This window comes from Cnephaeus nilssonii, assembly GCF_951640355.1.
Source record: "Cnephaeus nilssonii genome assembly, chromosome: 4".
Taxonomy (NCBI): domain Eukaryota; kingdom Metazoa; phylum Chordata; class Mammalia; order Chiroptera; family Vespertilionidae; genus Cnephaeus; species Cnephaeus nilssonii.
The window spans coordinates 4,775,999-4,796,377 of record NC_137075.1 but is presented as its reverse complement, the minus strand read 5'-3'; the positions used below and the strand labels follow the sequence as shown (position 1 = coordinate 4,796,377).

At 51.5% G+C, this 20,379-nt stretch overlaps 1 protein-coding gene and 1 pseudogene across 2 annotated transcripts in view; one reads left to right on the top strand and one right to left on the bottom strand.

Moving 5' to 3' along the window:
- Window positions 1-20,379, bottom strand: part of LINGO1 (leucine rich repeat and Ig domain containing 1) — a 225,741-nt gene that overhangs the window by 86,450 nt on the left and 118,912 nt on the right. The gene's annotated exons all lie outside the window — the stretch shown is intronic.
- On the top strand, window positions 3,078-4,405 carry LOC307097592 (ubiquitin recognition factor in ER-associated degradation protein 1-like; annotated as a pseudogene). The gene is made up of 2 exons: window positions 3,078-3,141; window positions 3,549-4,405. The product of its transcript is annotated as a ubiquitin recognition factor in ER-associated degradation protein 1-like (transcript).

Genomic DNA, 20,379 nt, shown 5'->3' with positions numbered 1-20,379 from the left:
TGGGAGCTTGAACTCTTGTTTTCTGACTCTAAGGAGAAATCCCACAGCAGCCTCTTTGTGCTAGAATGAGAGCATTACGGGTGCCCTGTTCTTTCTAGTTATTTACTCATCTTATTTAACTGATACATACTAAGTGTCAGGCAACTTTCAAATAAGGGCTTTATAAATGAGGACTTGTAATCTACACAACAACTGAAAGAGGGAGCAATTATTAGATCTTTATTTTTTGGATAAGGAATGTGAAGCACAGAGACATAAAGTAACTTGCCTGAGGTCCAGGGCCACTTGTACTCCCCACATGTTCTGCAGGGTTCTGGTATTGCCCTCACAAGCAAAAATCAAGGGGTAGGAAGGGAAGAGTTGTTGTCTTGGAGTGGTAGAAGCACAGATATGTGTGTTTTCCCTTTTTAATTTCATGGAAATTATTTTTGTAGCAATTGAAAGAAAAAAGTTCAAGAAATAAATGTACCAAAGGTTTTTTTAAAAAATACCAAGCACACACAAAAATAAAAACATCAAATTAAATTTGCAGATGCATCCAAGAGGCCACCTACTGCAATCTACCTCCCAGGAGCAAAGCTCATGTCTCCAGGCTTTTCTGCCAATTTCCTGTCCCCCACTCCTTCCTGCCTGAGGAAGATCCTCACCCAGAAGGAAAGGGGGGCAGTCCTGTGTAGAGGTGGACTTCAATAAACATCTCCCGCCTTCTTCAGCACAGCACAACAGGCTTAATTGCCTGCATACTCCTGCTTCTGGCAAGGAAGGGCGGACCTCAAGAGGCCATGACATCCAGGCCTCTGCCTCTACTCCAGACCGCCTTGTTCTACAGGTGGAACAACTGAGGCCCTAAAGGTGAAAGACCTTACCAGAGGTCACACTGCAGTAAATAAGGAAACAAGTGTGTTTACACATGCATTGTGTGCATATGAACACACAATTGTGTCTCCCATGCATGCAGTGCTTCAGGCCCAGGTACCCACAAGCCTATCATTAAAAGGGCAGATGATTCCCAGCTTACACACACACACACACACACACACACACACACACTACATTATTAACTGCTACTATATCCACAATTGTATGATGCTATATTTCTCCTTTATATGTTTCTGTGTTACTTTTCATTCTGTCATCAAATAATTATTGATTATTATATGCTAGGTGTATTATATGGGTAATGGGGATTCAGTGGAGTACAAACAGACACATGTGGTGTTCTCATAAGGACAAGGATATAGATAATAAGCAAATGAATAACAAAGATAATTCCATGAAAAAAAAAAAAGATAATTCCAGACAGTGATAAGTACAATTAAGGCTGTAAAAAGAAGGAACTCTTACCTTTCGATAGCATGAATGGACCTGGAGAGTATTATGCTAAGCTAAATAAGCCAGTCAGAGCAAGACAAATACCATATGATCTCACTTATATGTGGAATCTAATGAACAATACAAACTGATAAACAAAATAGAACCAGAGGCATGGATGCATGGAACAGACATACAGATGTCAGGGGGGAGGGGAGTGGGGGGACTGGATAAAGGAAGGTGAAGGAATGCATAGCCCATGGACACTGACAATAGTGTGTGGCGGGGGGCGGCCGCTGGGTGGAGATGGGAAAATGGAGGAACCTCTGCAATAGTGTCAACAATAAAAATTTGAATTTAAAAAAATCCAAGTCTTAAAAAAAAAAGATAATCAAACCTGGTAATGTGACACAGAGTGCCTAGGCAGGGGCTAGGAGGTAACTCTAGCTGGGGGACCAGAGAAGGCCTTTCCATAGAGGTCACATCTGAATTGATACCTATATGGTAAGAAATTCACCACTCCTACAGTAGCGGAAGGTACCATCATGTTCTCTTTCAACATGTTTTACAACATGATTCCCTGGGTCTCCCAGAAATGCTTCTCCATGGAGTATAGATGCATCTGAGGAACAGCAGGCAAGCCAGGTGCCTGGAATGAGGTGGGCAGAGATGGTAGCAACTGCAGAAAATGAGGCTACAGAGGGAGGTTGGGCCCTGAGGGCAAAAGTAAGAGCTTTGGATTTCATTCCAGGTGCAATGAAGAGTCACTAGAGGGTTTTAACACAGACCTGCTATAATGTCTTCTTCATTGTGAAGTTCCTTGGGACTGCTGAGTAGAGCCTGGATTGAAGGGGAACTGGCTCGGTAGCAGGGGCCTAGTGGGTTGGCTATTGTAGTTACCCAAGGACAAGGAAACCAGGCTTGGCCAGGTGAGTGAGGATTAGCCAGATTCAGCATGTAATTTGTAGCATAAGTAATGGTTAGCTGATGTGCTGGATATAAGGGGTGGGGTAAGAAAAAGGCATCAAGGGTGACTCCTAGATCTTCTACCACAGACATACTTTTACCACCAGCACCCCCCCCCCCAAATCAAACACAACTACTAAACATAACTACTAAAATATCACAGCAAATGAGCCACCCATGAAGAATGTCAAGCCCCCCTAGTCTCTCACCCCCCAGGAGCATCTTTCTCCCCCCGAAGCCCCTGCTCTGTTCCCTGCCCCAGAGTGTGTGTGTGTGGGGGGGGGGGTGGAGGGGAGGGGGGGAGGTGGGGAAAGAAGCATTCTATAATCTTATTAATTAAATATCAGTCTTTTAGTGGCCTGTCTCTCTGGGTTGTGACCTTTACATGTATTTTTAAGCTTTCCTTCCCCTTCTTTATTTTTTAAAATACGTTTTTTAATTGATTTTAGAGAGAGAGGAAGGGAAAGGGATAGAAATAGAAACATCAATGGGAGAAAAACATAAATCAGCTGCCTCCTGCACACCCCCTATAGGGGGCTGAGCCCACAACCCGGGCATGTGCCCTGAACAGGAGTTGAATCAGTGACCTGTGGCTTCATGGGTCTACACTCAACCACTGAGCCACCAGGACAGGGGGTGGTTTTAGGGAGAGCAGAGATTGGGCACAGCAGGCAGGTTGACAGGAGACAAGATTGTCCAAGAGACAGGAAAGGACAGGATGGGAGGGCTGCAGAGAGGCTGGCCCAGAGTGTGGCCCTAACATAGAGCAGGTGCATCTGTGAGCAATTACAGGGGGAAGCATGGGGGCTGGGGTGAGAGGCAGCATCTGGGAAAAGCATGAGATTGAGGATAAGACCATCCAGGGTTTGAGTTCTGGCTCTGTCCCTTGCTAGCTCTGGGACCCTGGGGAAGTTATTTCACTTCCCACGGCTCAGTGCCCTCATCTGTAGAATCGTAGTCGCAATCCTCCCACACAAAGTTGTGATGAAGATCCAATGAAATGATATATGTGAAGAACTGGCATTTATAAATATTAGCATCCTTCCCCTTTTGTTTTAAAAAGAGGAAGTCAATTTGGGCTTAGACTAGTGAGTTTCATGTCCATTCTAATATAAATTCTAAAAGCGCCTACACAGAACACCAGGAAAGACAATAGGCAGTGTGAAGAGTTCACTACCAAAGAGTCATGCAAGATAACCACACCTCCTCCCTTGGCTGCTCAAAAAGGATGGCATGGGTTCCCGGGACCTAGTGGCATCCGTAAGGCAAAGGTACCATCAAGTTCTCTTTCAACATGTTTTACAACATGATTCCCTGGGTCTCCCAGAAATGCTTCTCCATGGAGTATAGATGCATCTCCATGTCCATGGTCATGGGGACTAGTGGCAGGTCAAATGTGGAGAAAGGCAGGAAGATAATTATGCCATCCTTGGCCTTTGATCAACTCAGCTGACTCAACATTACCTACCCCATGCTGTTTAAACTAACCAACAAGAACTTGGACTGCATGAACTACTGTGGTGTGCTGAATTAGTGACTGAAGAGGGTATCTACTACCTCCCACACTAGATAATGCAGTATTTGCTGGTGAAAGAGGGGGCCTGGTTCACGTGGAAAGTGTCCATCTTCAAGTGGCCACGAACTCCAAATTTCAGCCTCAGAGCCCTGACTTCCTGGACATCACCAACCCCAAAGCAGTATTAGAAAACACATTGAGAAACTTTGCCTGTCTGACTACTGGGGAAAGGCAAACTACAGCAAGATCTATGAGCTGTGGGTGATGGAGATCGATCCTGACAAGGCCGTGTCCATCATCAAGTGTGACATGAATGTAGACTTTGATGCTCTACTAGGCTACAAAGAACTTAAAGAAAAGTCCAGCATGAGGAATCAACTGAAAGCGAAGCTGCCCACAGTGGCTATGCTGGAGAGCTGGGCTTCTGTGCCTTCTTCAGCTCCGGGAATAGACTGGAAGGAAAAAAGAAAGGTGCAGGGCCCAGCCCCTCTCCCAATCAAGCCTGAAGATATCAAAAGAGGAATTCTTAATTATGAATTTAAACTTGGTAAGATCACTTTCTTTTTTATTATAATTACTAGAGGCCCAGCGCACAGGAAACCGTGCGGTTAGGGTCCCTAGGCCTAGCCTGGCCTCCCTCGCATTACCTCAGCCGCCCTGCGATGCTAAGTGAAGCTCCCGCCCCAGGACGCTCCACGAGCCTCCTCCCACCCCTCCTTGACTGCTCCGCGAAGCTCACTGCCGCCCCATGAAGCTTGCAAGCTCACCCCTGAAGCTCACTGCTGGATGCTCTGCGAAACTCCCCCCACACCGCTACTGCTCCATGAAACTCCCCCTCCCCGCTGCGGTGGTGAGCGGCTCCGGGGGCCGGGGGAGGGGGGCACCAAGAGGTGCTCCATGCACTTCATGGTGACCGGTCGCCCGTTTGGTTGTTACGGCACCTAGCTCTTTATATATATTAGGATTATTATTTTAATCCTCACCAATTGATTTCTAGAGGAGAGAGAGAGAGAGAGAGAGAGAGAGAGAGAGAGAGAGAGAGATGTGAGAGAAACATTGACCAGTTGCCTTCAGTATGCACCACAAAACCCAACCAGGGATGGAACTTGCAACCTAGGTATGTGCCCTGACTGGGAATCGAGCCTGCAACCTTTTGATGTATGGTATGATGCTCTAACCGAGCCACCCAGCCAGGGCGGTAAGATCACTTTAATCAGAAATTTACATCCACTGGTCCAAAAGGCTGAAGAGGATGAAGCTAGAGGCAGATTCATTGCTTTTTCTGGAGGACAGTCATTGCATAAAAAGGGAAGAAAGGCTTAAGTTAGGACTGTGGGCTGACTGGAAAATAAAATAATCAAGTGCAAAAAAAGAAACGAATGGCATACACTCATGACATCCTTGCGAATGAGACAGAAAACTGGCTGGGTTCCTCAGTGGTTAGCTAAATAACCATGTCCAGGAATGCGCAGAGGAGTAAGACTGGCCCCTGGGGTGGATTCTCACTGGCATTGAGAGGGCTGCCCTTGGCCCTGCTTGGAACAACTTTTTTGGCAAACATTAGGATGGAATCTTGAAAGTAGGTCCAGCTGGGAGGGGTCAATTAAGGAGGCAGCATCCTTTGTACAAAGGACCCCTTCACTTGCCCTAGGAATGGGCCAATGTGGACAAGAGAGAGTTAGTAAAGCATGGGTGAATCCTGAGAGTAGTGCCCAGAGCCAACTGCACGAAGTGGCTAGGGAGCCTGATGGCCAGGAGTCCCTGGGGCTGGTGAGCCAGCCACTTCAGTTCTGGAGATGGTGCAACCACCTCCAGACAGCCATGCCCAGTCATCAGTGTATCTGTCCAGAAGGTCTTTGATAAAATGAGGTCTGCTCACAGGGGATTGTCAAGAAGAGGTGGGCCTGGAACCCAGGACCCCTGGGACTCCAGGTCCCTGACAAAGATACTTGGCATTTATGGGCCCAGAAAATAGAGCTAGGCCCAGTAAGAAAAGATTTCAGGGAAACAAATCTTTCTTTAGCATTGGGAGTACTGAGCTCATGGGGGCATGCATGCATAGGTCTGGGGACCATGTATGCCATGCATGTTGGGTGGAGTTTGCACTAAATGGGAAGGGAAATTGCTTTCAGCTGTGAGTTTCTCCAATTTTATCAATAAATGAATTAGAGCTAGACTTTGTGGATCAAAGTGGGTGTTATAAAGAGTGAATGGAAGGCAAGGTGATGCTCAGGATAATAGTTATTATTATTACGACATTAGGGATCACAGGACACTCCCATCTATTCTCTAACTGGATCTTCTGCCCAACCCATGAAGCAGATAGGACAGGATGATTAACCCAATTTAGCAGATGAGAAAACTGAGGACCAGAGAAGGAATGGGACCAGCCTAAGGTCCCACAGCACATCAGACCCAGATAATCTCTATGGCCCTATACCTAGGGACCTTCCCCTCCTGCACCTCCAATGGTCATCCTGCTATTCCCTGACCTGGGTGGAGCAGGAATCTCCCCCACCCCAACCCAGGCTTACATCCAGCTTCCAAGACTCCCCATCCATGAAGGTTAGAGCCTCTCTTAGCCCAATCTTCTGAAACCTGGCGGTAGAGCCCTGGCCTGGAAGGCTCCTCCTCTCAGGTTACACAGGCACTGCGCCTCTACCCACGCTCCTTTTCCCTGGTAGTCTTGCCTCAACCCTTCAAAAGTTAGTTCCTTCAAGCCAGACCTGGAACCAGACACTAAGCTTTGCCCAAGAACTGAAGTCAGGGAGAAGGGTCCCTCCCACTCAACCTCATTCTTCCCCTCACACCTACACAGGCAGCCTGTGACCAGGGGGATACAGGGCCCACCTTGCCAAACACCCCTCCTGACGAGAGGGGCAGGGAAAGGGTATCTGGGCAAGAGAGGTCAGAGCATCAGAAGGTGGAGTCCCCTCAGGGGAGACTGGGTTCACCAAAGAAGGGCAAGCTGCCACCTACAGCACCACTCCTCACCACATTAAACCCTGAACCCTCCGAATACAGCATCTTACTTTACAGGTGAGGGAATGAAGGCTCAGAGAGATTAAGGAACTTGCCCAAATTAAAAATATTAAAGTGAACAGAAACAGCTTATAAGTCCTGGTGTTAGGATTTGAACCCAGGATTGGCTGATTCCAAATATCCATTGCTTTCCCATGCACCCTGCTGCCTGCACAGGAGTGCAAGGTAGCTCAAATAGGCAGCCTGGTGAGCAGATAAAAGGTGGGGGGGGGGGGGGTTTAGGGGAGCAGAGAAAGGGTTAAGAAGGCAAGACCAAGATAAGACAGAGCAGCAGAAACAGACAACTGACAAGTGGACCCTCCAGGGGCCTGAAGGAGGCAGCTCCAGACGCTGCTCTCTTGATCAGTAAAAGGATTTCTAGTGCTTCCTCTGCTGCCATCTACCCAGCCTCTGTCTGCCCATGCCGGGCTTGGGGGTCTAGCTGCCCAGATCCCCACCAGGTGCAGCACACCAGCCAGGCTGTGTGGCTGAGAGAGTGTTTAGGGCCAACCAGGTGTTCCATTGCCTGCTGGCAGTGAGCACAATGAGCCTGTCCCCAGGGTTTAAGCAACAGCCTCTCAACTGAATATTTAAGAAGAAAAATATGTGTGTGTGTTGTTTTGTTTCAAGAAAGAGAGAGAAAAGGAGGGAGGAGGAGTCCGCCATGAAAGCGGGGTGGGGGGGTGGGGGGTGGGGGGAGATAAGGAAAGAGTAACCTACCCCATAGCTGAAGTCAAGGTCACAGGCATGGGTGCTGGGAGGACATAGGCAAGGTGCTGGCAAGGAGCCTTTAATCTGGGAGTTCAGGCCATGGAAACTAAATGCCTGAAGCTGGAGTACATTACTGCTCTGAATGATCTGTCAGCTTCTATTAGGCTAGATCTCTCTGTATAATGGGGAATTATTCTCTGAAAAGGCACCCAAGGAGGGGGCAAAGGACAGAAACTCCTATAGTGAAGGCTGTCCCACAGGGGGAGGAAACAACAGAAAAGCTTTGGTGGGGGTGGGGGTGGGGGGCAAGAACAACTCAGAAAACCACTGTTCATCTTCCCACACCCTCTCCCTGAAAGTCAGTTAGCAGTTTGATGCTTGGTTTGTAGCAAATGCCAGCCTCCAGCCCCCCTCCCCAGACTTCCTTACCCTTTCCACTTAGGAGCCTAAAAAGATGCCAGACCTGAGGTGGAGGCCCGCAATGCCTCCATGACAGTGGGTGAGCACGAGTGAGTCCCTGAGCCTCTATTTCCGTCTGTTAGATGGAGCTGATAACACCCACCCAAAGTGCCATGATGTGGAGGGAATGAAGCTGGCCCAGAGCCCAGCAGAGTGGGCACTACTCTGCCCTCTGATAAGGAGCTCCTCCTCTTCATCCTCACTGTCCCCCATAAGTCAACATCATCTCCACCAGGAAACGCTCTCTGACCACCACCCATGGGTATCTCCTACAGCAGAACCCCACCTTCCAGGCTTTTCCAGTCTCTGGTGGTTGTGTGCAGATGGGTGCTTCAGGCTTAGGGGTTCCCTCTGAACATGGCTGCACTTCCTTCCTCCCATCCTCCCCAAGCCTCTCCCACACTCAAGACTGGTACACAGGACTCTGCCCAGATGTGCAGGCTTGGAGGCAAGAGCTGGTAGAAACCAGGAGCAGGTATGAGCTGCATCCACTTCAGGGTGACACTGACGGGAATATCATCAGCACCAGGGAAACTGGACCAGAAAGCCAAAAACCTCAGGACATGCGTCTGTGAGAGCAGGGTGGTACCATCTGCAGGACAGTCAGGGCACAAGGCAGGGCTGAGGTAAAGTCATCCTATCTAATAAAGAGGGAATATGCTAATTGCCCCTCACGCCGTCACAAAGATGGAAGCACCCACAGCCAATAAGGAGGGAATATGCTAATTGACTGTCACACCCTCAAAGATGGCGGCACCCACAGCCACAAGATGGTGGTGCCCAGTCCCCTCAGCCCTGCTGGGGCAGCAGGCATACAGCAAGGCCAGGCCCACCCCGAGGTGGGCACAGCCGCTCCACGCACCTGCCTCTGGAGTCCCCCAGGCCCCTCAGCACCCCAGCCGCCCAGGGCGAGCCCAAGGTGCAGGCAAGCCTCAGATGGCGGCTGCCCAGCTGACGCCTGAGACACAGGCAAATCTCAGATGGTGGCTGCCCAGCCGCCCAGGGCCACCCGAGGCTCAGGTAACCAGGGCCAGCAGAGGCTTGTGCTGCCGGCAGTGGCAGCAGCAGAGGTGTGATGGGCGTCATCTTCCCCTGATCACCGGGCCGCCTCCTGCCCCTGAGGGCTCCCGGACTGTGAGAGGGGGCAGGCTGGGCTGAGGGATCCCCCCCCTCCAGTGCATGAATTTTCATGCACCAGGCCTCTAGTTCTATATAATAAAAGCCTAATACGAAAATCAACCGAATGGCGGAACTACCGGTGGAACGACTGGTCACTATGATGCGCACTAACTACTAGGGGGGAGACGCTTGATGCAGGAGCTACTCCCTGGTGGTCAGTGCACTCAGCCAGAAGCTGGGCTCACAGCTGGTGAGGGCAGCTGCAGTGGCGGGAGCTTCTCCCACTTCCACAGCAGCACTAAGGAGCAGAAAGCCAAGTGGTAAGAAGCGAAGTGTCCCCGACTGTGAGAGGGTGCAGGCCAGGCTGAGGGACCCTCCCCGCCCCCCAGTGCACAAATATTGTGCACCTAGCCTCTAGTCCTATCTAATAAGAGTAATATGCAAATTGACCGTCACTCCAACACACAAGATGGCTGCCCCCATGTGGTCAAAGATGGCTGCCCCCATGTGGACACAAGATGGCTGCCACAAGATGGCCTGCAGGGGAGGGCAGTTGTGGGCAGTTAGGGGTGACCAGGCCAGCAGAGGAGGGCAGTTGGGGGTGAACAGGCTGGCAAATGAGGGCAGTTGGGGGAGACCAGGCCAGCAAGGGTGGGCAGTTGGGGGGGACCCAGGCCTGCAGGGGAGGGCAGTTGGGGGGAACCAGGCCTGCAGGGGAGGGCAGTTGAGGGGGACCAGGCCTGCAGGGGAGGGCAGTTGTGGGCAATCAGGCAAGCAGGAAGGGCAGTTAGGCATGACCGGGCTGGCAGAGGAGGGCAGTTGGGGGAGACCAGGTCAGCAGGGGAGGGCAGTTGGGGGGGACCAAGACTGCAGGGTAGAGCAGTTGCGGGGGGACCAGGCCTGCAGTGGAGGACAGTTGGGTGGGACCCAGGCCTGCAGGAGAGGGCAGTTGGGGCGACCAGGCCTTCAGGGGAGGGCAGTTGGGGGTGAACAGGCCTGCAGGGGAGGACAGTTGGGGGCGACCAGACTGGCAGGGGAGGGCAGTTAGGGGTGACCAAGTCAGTAGGGGAGGGCAGTTAGGGGCAATCGGGCTGGCCAGGGAGCAGTTAGGCATCGAACAGGCTGGCAGGGGAATGGTTAGGGGGTGATCAGGCTGACAGGCAGAAGCGGTTATGGGCAATCAGGCAGAGGCAGGCGAGCAGTTGGAAGCCACTGGGATCAGGCCCAAACGGGTGGTCGGACAGCCCTCAAGGGGTCCCAGATTGGAGAGGGTGCAGGCGGGGCTGAGGGACACCCTACCCCCCCACACACCTGTGCATGAATTTTGTGCACCAGGCCTCTAGTAGAGTATAAAGGTGGACTCAGTTCTGGGTTCCTGGCTCAGTCTGAGGCACTGGAGGTGCTTAGGCCAGGCCAGGGCAGGACAAAAGGGACAGGACGGACCTGTTGGGGGTAGCATGGGCCAAAAGGCTGTAGCTGGGTGGGGAACAGGGATGACCAGGAATGGCCAGGTGGGAAGGTTCTGCAGACCCTAGTCTCTGCCCCTCTGGACTCCTGTGCCATCCTCAGCCCGTAGTAAAGCCCTAGGACAGCTCCCACTGAAACTGCAGGGCACAAGGCTGGGCAAAAAAGGCTGTGCTGGGGGCAATTCTGGGATAGTGCCTACATTCTAGGGCAGTGGTTGGCAAACCGCAGCTCGCGAGCCACATGCGGCTCTTTGGCCCCTTAAGTGTGGCTCTTCCACAAAAACCACATGCGGGCGCGCACAGACAGTGCGATTGAAACTTCGTGGCCCATGCGCAGAAGTCAGTTTTTGGCCTGGGCGAGTCTATTTTGAAGAAGTGGCGTTAGGAGAAGTGGGGGTGTCGGTCGAGCGGGCGATGGGAGCCGCGGTTTGCCGACCACTGTTCTAGAGGAACACTGAGAAAGGAAGGCCATGCAAGGCAGGTGGAGGCATGCTGTGCTGACCACTCCCCACTGCAGGACCACAGGTTCAGCCCAGAGTCCCACCGCCTGGGGGGCAGCTTGTTTCTTGACTCATTCAGTCATTCAACAAACTCTCTCTAATGCTTTCTGTGAACTAAAGGAACAAAAATGCTCAAGATCCTACATCAGGGAGCTTACAGTCTAGTAGGACAAGTGGGAAGGGAGGGCACACAGGGAGCTAAGAGACCACCACTGAGGGACTGTGTGAGAGGGGAGCCCAAGGAGCTGTGGGAACGGAGTGGGGCATCCAATTCAGTGTTGGGGATCAAGGAGGGCTTCTAGGGGAAGGGATCTTTGAAAGGCTCTCAAAGGAAAAGGAGTTGGGTTTGAAAGCACTGAGGAGGGGACAGAAGAGGGGGCCACCTGTGTCAAGGACCAGGAGCATGAACAATGGGCTGAAGAGGAGGGCCTGTATGCAAGACTGAGATATCTGTTCTTATTAGCCACTGGCAGCCTGATGGGTTTTAAGTGAAAGTGACAGGGTCCCATTCATTCTGGCTGCCACCAGTGGAGGATGGGTACACAGGAGACCAAATACAGTGAGCCAACTGAAAACTGAGGTAGTGGCCAGGGGAGAGCTGATGGGGCCTGAGGTGGGTAAAGGGATGGAGAGGAGGGGGGGGGGGGATGCAAGAGGTATTTAGGAGGCAGAATCTGTAGCGAGGGCAGTGGTTATAACACCAACAGCAGCAATCTCCCACTGAGCACCAAGGATGCTCATGGCTAAACAAAACAGTCAAACTTTGCAAAGCCCTTTTAAACCCACTTTGATCTTCATAATACTAAGGTGAGGTGAGCAGGCCAGGAATTAGTTACTTAATTAGTTCATTAATTCAACAAGAACTTGTTGAATGCCCACTATATTCCAGGCATCGTTCTAGCCCACTCAACAGAAGGGGGAACTGAGACCCAGAAGTGCTGCCCAAGAAGTTCCACAGCCACTTGGGACTATAGCAGGTGGGAGTCCAGGGCTGCTGTCAGTCTCCTTTAGAGAGAAGTGGTGTGGGACTTCTGCTACAGCCTGGAATGGGAATGGGAATGGGTAGGTGCAGAAGCCAAATAAGAGCTGTGGAAAGGGAATGCCTGACTCTGGGGCTGGGTCAGAGTAGGTACAGGGATGAATATGACTGGAGTAAAAGCACCTCTTCCCCCAAGACAGGGGTGGGAAGCCAGAGAGGGAGTGTGAGGTGGAAGGAGGCAAGTTGATGATGAAGAACTGTGTCTTCTGTGGGCAGGAGGGGCACCAGTAGGGAATGGCAGGACCATCAGGCCTACCTGAGGAAAGGGGAGGCCAAGAGGGTGACCGAAGTCAGGGTGGGCACAGCAGGAGGACCCAGAGCTTGGCTGGGTCACCTAAGGTGGCTGTAGGAAGAGGAGAAGAGCAGAGCTGAGCTAGGGGAGGGGCAGAGGGCAGAGAAGACCCAGCAGGCCCCAAGACCTAGCAGGTGACCCATGCAGTGGCCTCAGGCTGCCGTTCACACTCACTGCTAAGAGCCACCTGGGCCAACTCTCCTCCACTGGCTCCCATAGAGTTCCCTGTCTGTGAGGCAGGCCTCAAGGCCAGCGGTCCACACCTACCATTCACCAGCAGGCCCCTCACTTCCCTGAACCCTACTCTTCCCATCAGGAAACTGGGGAGGCCCCCATCTTTCAGGAGGTCAGGTCGAGAAAGCACTACCAGTACTTGACACACAGTAGGTACACACAGATGATTGTCCCTGCCCCGCCCTAGTGGCGGTGCCTCTTGGAGTCCCCAGTGCCTCACAAACACTTTTGTTCAATTAACTTTTACTGACCTAAGTTTCAATGCTAACCAGCTGGTAGCAATGTGAGGTGGTTAGAATTCTGCCCAGTGGACCCGGTAGGAAAGGGTCTGCAAGGAAGGACATGGCAGACACCCCAGGGAACAGGCATGAGGATGAAGCAGGGGCCAGGGTCGTCGTGGCAGGAGGCAGAAGCCCTGCTCACACCACACGCATTGGCCCTCCTCAGTAATTTAGCAGACCAGCAGGGGAGCCAGTGGAGGGGAGTGAGGGCTGGGGGTGGGTTGCACCCACGTGGAGGGTCCCTAGGCAGACAGGCCTCCCAAGGTCTCCTAATAGCACCCACAGTCATGTAAGCTGCCCCTCCAACCCACACCCACCCCACCTCAGAATTCACCACAAGCTACCGCATTGGAGAGGCATGAAATAAGTAAAAAAGAAGGAAGGGTGACTCTGGGAGAAGAGGGAGAGCCTGGAAGGCTTCATGAAGGTGGTGGCTTTTCAACTGCTCTGGGCCTCATCTTACTGTACGGTAACATAGAACTGCACTTCTCCTCTCCCTCCCCCTCCGCCTTCTCCTCCTTTTTCTCTTCCTCTTCTGACCATCACCACTAACAATAATATCTAAAGCATTTGAGGCAGTTGCCCTGTGTTAGGCTTTATGGGAGCTCTTTGTGCCAAGATAGACAGGTAGAGCTGAGGCTAAGCCTGCCCTTTCCTAGATTCTCTTCTGGGAAACTGACGAGTGCAGGTTTGACTGGGATCTGGGCCTTGGGTCAACTACAGGCAGGATAGTAGGGGAGACAGGTGTCACCAATGGCTAAGGTCTACAAGTTTTCAGCATCACTCCAAGTGGCCAGTCCTGAGCCTGCATAAGTGGGACTAGGGTGGGGTTGGATAAAGGAACCTTCTAGAACCAGAACAGAGGCAGCAAAATAAGAGGTCACACAGTGGCTGTAGTGGCAGTTCAGTGAGGCCCTCCTAGTGTTTAAAACACGACTACGGAATGTGGCCTACAGCTGCAGCTTCCCCCTTCCTGTCTTCCAGAAGGCCACCTTCACCCACATGCAAGGCTCCAGACATCCTGGGAAATGAAGGAAAGAGGGAAGGGAGGGGGAAGAGCAATAGTGGCCAATGCTATGTATGTCTCCCAGGCTGAAACTGCATAACGCTGGGTGGCAGGTATTATTCCCAGTTGACTAGGAAACTAGATCCAGGGGATTATGTCTCTTACCCAAGGTCACAGATGGAAATGGCTGAGCTGGGACTCACACCTAGCACTATTTCTAATGGATGAGAAGAAGCCAAAGGTTGACTGGGCTCATGGGGCTGAAGTCAGAGGGCATTTCAAGCATAATCAGCAGGCCTTGGAAGGCCTTTGAGGGTGGGCTTTTCCTAGCTCCCCACACAGTTGGTGCCAGTTGTCCCACGCCCAGGTCTTGGGGACAGATGGGGGTGGGGTCATGCAGTTTGAAAAGACAATTGGCAGGGGAAGATGAGGGAAATCTGTAACATGAATTGTGCAGGCCTAAAGGCTGGGGAATACCTAATGGCGCTGGAGATGCCCCGACAAATCACCCCTCCCAATGCCCTTGTTGACTGAATGCAGGCTGGGTGCTCAGCACGATCATCCATAGCCTTCCTTTATCCTCTCAGGTATCAGACTCCAGTCTTCTAGGTGAACAAACTGAGGCTCAGGTACGAGAAGGGGTACTCTAAGGTGTCCAGGAAGAGGGGCAGTCAAGCCCTGTGGGCACTGTTTTGTGCAGTATCCTGGTCAGCTTCAGGCTGCTGCCTTCTTGACAACCACCAGTCACCTCCCTCCCTTTGCTATGCCTGCTTTTCCCAATCCCCTCCTCCTATCTGAACTTCACCAGCTCCTGTGACTGCTGCAGTTGCACACATCTCTCCTGAACTCAGGGCACAGCTCTGATCTGTGCATACAGCACTGAGACCTAATGGAACACTGCCTCCCTTTTACTTCTGACTTAAATCTCATTCTCTCAGCAGCTCCTTGAGAGCAGGGAACTCCACAGTCTGGGCACACCTAGGGGACTGGCAAAAACACGCTGGCTTTAGATGTGGCAGGTGGGGTGGAATTAAGCTGGAAAACTCTTGACCCATTTCTTTACTCACTGAAGTTCAGATTTCCTACCTGGGACACAAGATGATCCTGTGCATCTCACAGAATGCAGATAAACCTCGAAAGGGGCTACTGCCCCTCATCATGTCCCCTCCCTTCTGGGACTTGACTCAAATTATGTGTCACTCCTCCCCATGAAATTTCCCAAACAACTAACAAATGGGCAGAAGAAACATCTTCTTATTGCCAAGAAACTTCTGAGGCTAATAGAGGGGCCAGGAAGGCCCGAGAAAACAGCTGGGACAGTGCTCAGAACATGATTCCTCTGTGTGCTCATGAGTCTTCAGTTTCCACAATAGTTTTGAGCCTGGGAGCCGGAACACATAGGGATATTGGCAGTGGGAGGCAGGGCCCTGGGGTTCTGGTTCCTCTTCTCTACTAACATACTGTGTTTCTTGGCACAATGTCTTCCCCTCCCTGGCCCTTAGGTGCCCCATTTGCAACCTAAGGTGTCCAGGGAGGCAGTATGCCCTCTTCACACCACTTCCTGGAAGCAAAGAAGAAAAATTACTGTAGGTGTGATGTCAGGGGTGGTGGGAAGGACCCTCCAAAGGTCTCAAATCCAGGACCATGATGACCAACTGCCTCCACTGGAGCTGCCACATTCCTTCAACCTTCTAACAAAGGGCAAAGCCAATTTCTGGGATTTATGGGCCCTTGCAGACAGGCTCCACCTGTTCCCAGACACTGTGGGGACAGGGCCCGCCTGCATGCCTTGGGACTCTGGAAAAGGGTCTACTAGTCCATCCTCAGGCCCAACTAGCCTACCTAGGGAGCTTCAGACTGAGGAAAGCTGAACTTATAGCCCCCAATCTAGATGGAAAAGGAAATAAGATTCCACAGGGGTACCTGGGCAGGAAGAGCTCTGCTGAGAGCTCTCTGCCCTAGGGAGGGATGCTGAGGGAGCCTAGAAATGGAGAAAGGAACCAAGAGTTTTATCTTGGCTCCACCACTTACCTACCTGGCTGACTGCAGAAAGTCACTTCACCTCTTTGAGTTTGTTACCTAATCTATAAAATGAGTAAAATGACACACACAGTGCCTGATACATGGCAAATTCTGGAGGAACTGTTACTGTAGACAGTCAGGGAGCACCAGAGAGTCTCCCACATTGGTCAAATGGTGCAGCGGGAGGTACTTACACTGAGCTCACCAAAAGTTAGAAAGATGGATAGACAGGGCCCGAGCATGCCAAAAGCTAGCCAGATAATTAGATAGAAAAAAAAAAAAAAAACAACCCTTCTCTCCCTAACCTTATAAGAACCTCAGGCTTGAGCAGGAAAGGGGGATAGTCTTTGAGATAGGAGTCCACCATTCTCCCAGGTTATGGCACCTGAATAAACCTATTTCCTTTTGCACCAGCATCTATCTCACAAGTTTAGCTTTCATTGTGACTGGCAGCCAAACCTTCATTTTGGTTACAGAACTGTGGACATTATGGCCATATTCCTGGCCAGGGATTTGGCTTTTTCATATTAGGCCCACAGGGGGTGACCTCAGCCTTGAGCACATGACTAAACAGGCCCAATCGGGGAGATGAGTACTGAGACCTAAGAGGGAGTGAGGATGAGGTAAGGACCTAAATCTGGCCCAAGTGAGGCTCCACCTAGAGAACCAGGCTGAGCCCCAAACCTGTTCACACACGGAACCCCAACCCTGCTCCTACACTGAGCCCTGACTCTAATCATACACCAAGCCTAAACTCTGCTCACACATTGAGCCCTGACCCTGCTCACACACTAAGTCCTGATTCTATTCACACACAAAGCCTTAATCCTGATCACATACTAAGCCTCAACTGCTCATATGCTGACTCTAGTTTCTGGTCCACGGGGAGCATTTGCCCTGGTCACACAGGAACCCTGATCCCTATCACACATGTCTGACCCTGGTCCCACACTGAGCCACTATAGCCAGTTCCTTACCAGAGACAATGTTGTAGTTGGCTCTAAGAAGGGCTCCCAACTCTTTGTAGAATAGCTATTGAGCTCATCTTCTATCATATGAATTGGCTTATCCCTAGTGTGGAGGGTATGAGAGAATGTAAGCTCGGTGTGTGACCCCCGGACCCTTGCTCCTCCTATTCATAGTCTCTTCCTATCTTCACCCTATGCTACTGTTCTTCCTAAAGATGCCCACATACATCTCAGCCCCACTTCCATCATGCTGGCCACGTTTCTAGGCCCTCCGACCATAACTCTACAACCCAGGCCCTTGGTATGTTTTCCCCTCTGGCCTTGGAAGGTGGAGATTTTGGAATGCCTGAGGGGAAGGGCCTCAGGCTTCATTCATTCACTGAGCTCATTGTTCAGGTGGGGACGCTGAAGTCACTAGAGGTCAATGACAGCCCCAGGACTCCCAACCTGGTCCAGTGCTTTTCTTACCCAGACCTCTGACTGCCAGGAGGTTCCCTCCTCTCAGTGCCCCACCCAATCAGCAGAGGATGGGTCCCTGTAGTTGGGGATCAGACAGGCCCCACGCCTCCTCCCGGTAAGGTAGCAGAAGGTGGCAGAGCCTCGGGAAGCCACTCTGTCTTGGGACCATCTGTCCCAACTTGGGGTTAATTTTAGATCTCTTCTCAGACTGAACATTGAAGAACTTTTCTAGATCCTCTCTGGTCTAATGGGGCCACAACAGGATATGAGTGGCCCCGACTTTTCCCAGTACAGCTAAGGCCTCCTGGCCAAGGGCAATGTAGATGATACTGAGAGAGACTCTGCAACTGAATCCAGATGTTGCCCTGGGAGAAGACCCGACATGCATGATTCATCCTTTTAGGTAAAGCCCTGATCTTCTCAAACACAAGACTGGACAAATGTAGGGGTCACCTTTAGAGGTGATGGACTGTGTTCATATCTTGGCTCTATGTACTACCAGTGTGGTCTTTTATATTCTTAATCTGTAAAATGGAGATAATAATATGTCAGTCATCTGATTATGACCACTAAGGTTCTGACATTTTGCCATCTCCCCTGGGATGTCCTACAAACAACTCATGGCCCTCATCTTCCCCCGAGCCCTTCCCTCCCCTCCAGTGTTCTGCCTCTGTGAAGGTCTCTACCACTGGACCAACTCTGAAGACCAAAAACCTAGGACCCCTGTTACTCTTCCTCCACTATCTTCCCCATCCAACTCAGCATTGTTTCTCCAGTTCTTATAGGTCAGTGGTCGGCAAACAGCGGCTTGCGAGCCACATGCGGCTCTTTGGCCCCTTGAGTGTGGCTCTTCCACAAAATACCACATGCGGGTGCGCACGTACAGTGTGATTGAAACTTCATGGCCCATGCGCAGAAGTCGGTTTTCGGCTCTCAAAAGAAATTTCAATCATACTGTTGATATTTGGCTCTGTTGACTAATAAGTTTGCTGACCACTGCTATAGGTGCTCAATAAATAGGAACTCCCTGAGGTTCATCACTTAGGAGCAAATCAAAGATTCTTCCCTCCCTACTTCCCCAGCCAATCCCAGAAGCCAGATCTGGAGTTTCAGAAGAGGCCTTGCTAGGTGAAGACACCCAAACAGGCACAGCTCTACTTGCCTGGCTGGTGCCCATATTTATATCACCCTTTCTGACGCTCCAGGAGAGAGAGAGAGAGAGAGAGAGAGAGAGAGAGAGAGAGAGAGAGAAGAAAAATCCTAGCTCGCCCCTCTGGTTGTGCCTATCTCAATCCTGGGCTCTGGTAGGTTAGTCCTTTGTGGGGTACACCCTGCAATAGGCCACACTCAGGACAACTTGACCTCAGGAGTGGGGAGTGGCTGGAAAGGGCTGATTCTCACATACAGGGTTCATGGACTCGAATCTTGGAATTGAACCACTGTGACTTCTAGAAGTGCTGCAGGGAGCCAGATGGCGTCCATCCCCTGGCATTCAGGGTCCTCAGCATCTCCCAGCTTGATCCTCCCAACCTTCTCCCAAATGGATCCCTCCCAAAAACCCAGATTCTTATGTTCCTGACAGCAGGCTACAGACATCCAGTCATACCTTTATATCTCTGCCAAAGCTGTTTCCTCTGTGCCTCAATATCTCTATCTAAATTTCATCCTGACCTAGTCCCACTTCTTGTGGGAAGCATTTCCAGCCAATGTAGCTCCTGCCGAAGCAGGGCTCTGTTTCCATCACAGGTTCCCCAGAAGACCAACACCCTTGGGACCCAGGAAGGAGACTTGGTGAGTGGAGTGCTGGTGGCAAACCAGGGCATGTATGTGGTGAAAGACCAGCACCTCCCACTTTTACCCAGCCCATGCCTATCCCCTGTCAGCCAGGGGGACAGACTTCAGGGAGAAGGAGGAAGGAAGAGAAGAGTCAGCTTCTGCCCTCCAATGAGCCTCAGTCTTCGAGGCAGCAGGGTCCCGGACTCTAGGAGCCATGGTCTGTTGAAGGAGACCTTGCCATGAGGTCCAATCCTCCTATCATTCAATCACTAAAGAAATCTGCACCAGGCACTGCTTGGGCACTGGGAGCACCAGGGTGACAGAGCCCAACACAGTTCCCAGTGTGACTCCTGGGAGAGATGACCACACATATAGAATTCCTTCGACCTTGCCTTCTTAGGGCCTGAACTGGGCATAGGTGAGAGGGAAGAGCACACAGTAGGGGCACCTAGACCAGATAGGGAGGGCTAAGGGATGCTGTAGACAGAGATCCCAGAGAAAGTGTCATACTGAGTGGTAGTGTGCTGACAGAGGCCAGAGGAGAGATATGGTGGCGGGGAAGGTCTGGGGGAAACTGGTACTAAACCTCAGGTGTCCTGTTCTGCCACTCTGGGGCTTCCTCACACAGACACCCTCAACGCCTAAGTTGGGAGAGAGGGAAGCGGTCTATCCACTTAGCTGTCCTATCACTGGCTCAGGAGCCCCATATGCTGGGGTAGCCACTTTGCCAGGCACTGAGGATGTCATTGACATTTCCACGTGCCATCATCCCCTAACTGTGACCCACCTAACTAGCCAGTGGAGACCAAAGCGGTACTGGGAGCCCATCGGAATGCTGAAAACTGAAAAGGTCAGGATGGCAAAAAAGTCCTATAGCGGGTATCTCCAGTAAGGGACACCCTGATAGGCTCTCTTCTCCTCCCACCACAGCTCCCCCATATACTGGTGACCTCAGGGGAGGGCAAGGCTTGAGGAGTGGCCCCAGTTGTGCCCACAGCTGGGACAGGGACCAAAAACAGGGAAGCAGTCATCCCTGCCCCCACCCAACACATACACATACACAACCCCCGGGGCTCTGTGTGGGGGGAGGGAAGCCGCTCCCACTGAGGGCCACTGAGGGATATTGGGGAGCCATTCTTCCTATCACCCAAGTGGCCATTTGGTCCAGCATTATGCAGAGAAGAGAGGGAAAGAAGCCCCCACGGCCAGCCACTCCTAGGGAAAGGGAAGCAG